The sequence below is a fragment of the Lactuca virosa genome, chromosome 8 (genome assembly GCF_052849685.1).
Source record: "Lactuca virosa cultivar CGN04683 chromosome 8, Lactuca_virosa_CGN04683_v6, whole genome shotgun sequence".
Taxonomy (NCBI): Eukaryota; Viridiplantae; Streptophyta; class Magnoliopsida; order Asterales; family Asteraceae; genus Lactuca; species Lactuca virosa.
The window spans coordinates 271,222,205-271,227,502 of NC_136433.1; positions in this window are offsets into that span (position 1 = coordinate 271,222,205).

The window sequence follows — 5,298 nt, forward strand, 5'->3', positions numbered from 1 at the left end:
TAACATAAGCCTACTTCCACCTCCAACTTAAAATGTGCATACCTTTGTCATAAGAACTATGCTTTGGCCAATTCTTTAGATCACACGTTAATTTGTATTAACTGAAATATGAGTTACATATGAAATGATGAATATACAAGTACAAGTGTAGCAGTAAGTCTAGGTGTCTAAGGTGTCAGCTAATTGTGTCTGTTGTGTGAGTTTTACAAGTGTATTTATAGTCTAGGTTATGTAGCTAAAAGTCCGAAATTCCTGGGATCCTCTCAAATAAAAATGAACATGTTGGTTTGACTTGGTATTCCCAAGTCTTTTGCCTGATTGAAGAGCTTCTTCGTTGAGAATGAGTCTTATGTTCACTAATTCTGTACATGTGAGAAAAAGACCATACATATATTCGTTAGAAATGTTAGGAAATAATAATAATAATAATAATAATAATAATAATAATAATAATGGTCAGGATCCCGAGATATGTTCGGGATCCTAAAAGTTCTTGAAGATCCGGGATCCTAAATAGGGTTGAGGATCTTGGTCCTAACAATTGTCCCCAAATTATACCTGCAAATATCTAAGTTAATTTCAAATATTTAAAGGTATAATTTTAAAATAAAATAAAAAAAGAAAAGTAAAGATTTTGAAGTTTTAACGGATAGGGTAATTTGACTCCCAATAGATAGATTTATAGCAATTGAAATAGGCATAGTAATATGTCAAATCACCCTTCTACCTTTCCACGATTCTCACATAAATAGGGTGTTCAATCTCTTGGTTTTGCCTTACTCTTTTAGCTCCCTTCCAGACGTTTATTGAATATCTTCGAAGGTACTTTCCTTGTTTCTTTTCTCCTTAACTTTCTTCGTCTTTAATCATGGGCAAAAAAGCAACTTGCTCTCGCACGAGCGCCGTTGCTGTTCCTGATGATGATTTCTTGGATCAAAAGGCCTTGTATTACGAGAAAACTTGCTCTTTTTATGACAACGAAATTGAAGCTCTGAAATCGGTTGGGGCTTTTCATGCAGAAACCATTTTTAGACCTTTCGATGCTAAGATCTAGCTAGACTTTATTTCTTCCTCTTGGGTCTGTTTCCTGAATATCCTTTCACCCTAGATCTTTCTTATCCTATTCATGGGATCGTTTTTGAGTTCTTTAAGATTACCAAAATTTCGTATATTCAAGCCATGCCAACGATTTAGAGGATCCTTTAATGGACCGATCGACTGAACCGCTCCATGGGTCTTACTATTATTTTGAATGAGTTAGCTTATGTCTATGATCTTTTGACCTTCAGGAACTCTCGTTTCTTACTAAAGGTCAAAACTGATAAGTCACCCCTCATTCTGAAATCCAAGCATAATGATGGCACTTGGAAACGAAAATACTTCTTCAGTAACTCTCATTCCTGATGGAGATCTCTTACCACAGTATTGGGTTAAAAAGGTTAGGGTTTCATATTATTATACTAAGGATCCTGGAATACTAAGGATCCTGGAATCCAGACTCCTTATTTTTTGATTTTTTGCAGCTTTCAAGTTTGAAGAGCCCGTTCCTCCTGCTGAAGAAAGGATTGAAATTTTCCTTGCCCTGCCCAAGATTGAGAGATCATTCAAGCTCGATCATCCTATTCATCAAGAAAGTCCAACTGCCGTTATCCCTATGTCTGCTGGTAAGGATTCTCAATTTTATTTCATTTTTTATGAAGGGTCCTGAACTGATAATTTTTTTTGCCATGTTTTGGATTCAACTCTACACGTTCTGGTGCTCGAGTTACCCTCCCTGATATTGACTCTGCCATGTCCAGTGACCAATTGGTGGTTAAGAAAGAAAATTCCTCGTCCTCTCTCCTTCATAAGAAAGCTCCCATATACTGACTGTCAAAAGTCCAGGATCCCGAAAGAGGAAATCAGCTGAGGTTTTTAACCTAGAGAATCTCGAGGTGGACGAGGAGTTGAAGAAACTGATCTCTTTCTCGCAATTTGTAAGTACCCTATTATTTTCTTATATCTGCCTTTAGTTTTCTCACCATTGTCTCTTACAGGTGGATGGCCATATTTCTCATTCCTCTGAGGATCTAAAGGCCAAACTTAGCCAAACGGAACAAGCTTTAAAGGTACAAGATGTAGCCAAAAATGAGATTTTACAAGGGTGGATAAATTAGTCAAGGAGAAAGCAGAAAAAGAAGAGGAGCATATGTCGGAGATCAAAGAGGTGATAGTTGAGGCCATGAACAGTGCTGCCAAGGTGGTTTGGGAGACAAAATCAAGTTCGTAGAGGATACCAAGAACATAGAATCCCAGGGCGTAGCTGGGTGGCGTGAGGCCCTATCCAAGTTGACTGGTAGGCCTATCGATGTTTGTTAGCGAGAGCTGAGAATAAGAAGAGAATAAGGAAGAAGGAAACCGAAGAGAAGAAAAAGACAGAGAATCTTAGTATGATCCCAAGGCCGGTTCCTCTTTGGTTGGATGCTCCGTCCATGAAGAGCGTCCATCTTCCCATGTTTTCTTCATCTAGGAGTTGTCTTGTTTCTATCTCCACTTCGGCTTGTAGATCATCACTAAAAGTCAACCATAAAACCTGCTAATGCTTGTGACTTTATCGCGGATTTCAGCTCATTCTTTATATCGAATGTGCTAAGCTTTACTGACCATTTGGCTATTGTTCCTGACATCTCTAGCTTTCTCATAACATTCTTAATTAGGTAGTTAGTTTTTACATGTAAGGTATGAGTTTCAAAATAGTGTCTTAACTTAGTAGAAGCTGTTACTAGAGCTAGTATTAGTTTTTCAAGATGATAATACATGGTTTCAGCATTTAGTAGACTTTTACTTACATAGTAGATGGGATGTTGGTCTCCGTCAAGATCCTTAGCTAGGACTGCACTTACAACGTTCGAGGATACTGAAAGGTATAGGAGGAGTGGCTCTCCATCCAATGGTTTCACTAGTAGTGGTGCTGAACTTAAATACTTTTTGAGTTCTTGGAAGGCTTTTTTGTGCTCCTTGTTCTATTTGATCTTCCTTTACTTCCTCATGATGTCGTAGAAACGTTTGCACCTCTCCGAGGATCTTGAAATGATTTTGTTAAGAGCCACTACTCTTCCAGTAAGTCTTTGGATTTCTTTGGTCGACGATGGGGGCCTTAGATCGTTTATGATTTTGATATATTCAGGGTTGGCTTCTATCCCTCTCTTGGCAACCATATATTCAAGAAACTTTCCTGCCTTCATCCCAAAGTGGCGTTTGGAAGGGTTTAGCTTCATGTTGTATTCGTCTAAAATGTCGAAGGCTTTTTGAAGATCCTTGAGGTGATCTTCAGCTCTCTTGGATTTAACCACCATATCATCAATATAGACTTCCATGGTGTCCCCCACTTTGTCCTTGAACATTCGATTTACTAGCCTTTGGTATGTTTCTCCTACATTTTTAAGACCAAAAGGCATGACAATATAGCAATATATACTTATAGGAGTTATGAAGGTAGTATCCTCTTCATCAGACGGTTCCATCTGTATTTGTTCGAATCCTGCTGAAGCCTCCATGGATGTTAGTAGCTTATTTCCTTCTGTGACATCTATCCTCGATTTTATGTGTGGTAAAGGGAAAGGATCCTTAGGACATGCCTTGTTGAGATCCGTGTAATCCACACATACTCTCCATTTTCCGTTCTTCTTTTGGACCACCATTACGTTGGCTAGCCATCTTGGGAACTTCACTTCTTTAATCATCCCTGTCTTGAGAAGTTTTTCAATTTCTTCTTGAATGATTTGGTTCCTCTCGGGTGCAAATTTCCTTCTTTTTTGGTGTATAGGCCTGAAAGAAGGATCTATGTTCAGTTTATGAGTTATAAATTTCTTGTCTATACCTGTCATATCCTCATGCTTCCAAGCGAAGGTCTTTCTTTTGTCTTTCAAGAACTTTATTAGTTCTTGCTTAATTTGTTCTGGTATTGAGGATCCTATGAGGACTCTGGCTTCAGGATCCTCGAGTTTTAGGGGCACTTCCTTTACATCTTGTTCTCTTGCTTCTAGCACATCTCATTCCCTACTTTAATTTCTATGCCTGTTGTGGTATTGTTGAGGATTTCATCGAGGTCCTGTATCATTCCTTTGATTCTTGTTGATCACCTGTGATCTTCACTGTCCCCCAAGGAGCGAGTATCTTTACACATTGGTGGTACGTCGATCATACTGCTTTCATGTCGTGGATCCATGGTCTACCTAATATAATATTATAGGAAGACAAGGTATCAATTACACAAAAGCTTTGTATAGAGTTTACCCCTCGATGTAGATAGGTAGCCTGATCTCCCTGATCGTGTGCTTTGTTTCACCACTAAATCCTATCAGCACTGAGGACCATTTAACTATCTCAGATTCTGGGATATTCATCTTTGTCAGTGCGTCTAGGATTATGATGTTGACTGAGGATCCTTTATCTACAAGGATGATTTTGACAAAGTGGTTGGCGACGAAGAGAGTGATCACCAATCCGTCATGGTGGTGGTCTTGGATGCCTTCCCTATCCACTTCATCGAATGTGATTTCTTTATCGTTCATGACCGATGCATTCTTCCAGGGTCTTTTTTTTCTGTCATAAACACCTTGGCATGCTTTTTGCTGCCGAATAAGAAGTTCCACAAATGTTATTACCTTCAAAGATAACATTGATTACCTTGGCGTCTGTAGGAGGGGATCTTGGGTTTTCTTGGGTCTTATGCGGATCCTTATCTTTCTCTTTGGATCTTTCATTTATTCTTCCTATGATCTCTTTAAGATATGCTTTGCGTAGAAGGTAGCTGATCTCCTTCCTGAGAGCTATACAATTCTGTGTAATGCGGCCAAAGTATTCGTGGGATGCACACCACTTAGACTTATCCTTCCATCCGATTGACTTTTCTCCTGTCTTTGGCCACCTTGTTTTGTCGCTGAGGTCCTTCATAGCATAGATTATACCTGAAACATCCACAAAAAAACAATAATCAGTGATCTTGGGAAAATCACTTTCCTCTCCTTCATCCTCAAGGACATTAACCATGTGATGATTAGTTTTGGAATAAGGTTTTGACTTATAGGATCTTTGGATCGAGGATTCAGCCTTCTCGTTAGGGTTATCGTATGAGTTAGGAGGGTTGCTCCTCTTCTGGATCTCTTTGTCCTCTTCCATCCTGATGAACTTTAATGCCTTGCTTCTGACTTCATCCATCCTTTTACATGGGGTCATTACAAGGTCTTGATAAAAAGGAGAGTCCTTCTTCAGACCAATTTTGAAGGCTTCAACGGTGGTTGCCATACCAATATTGGG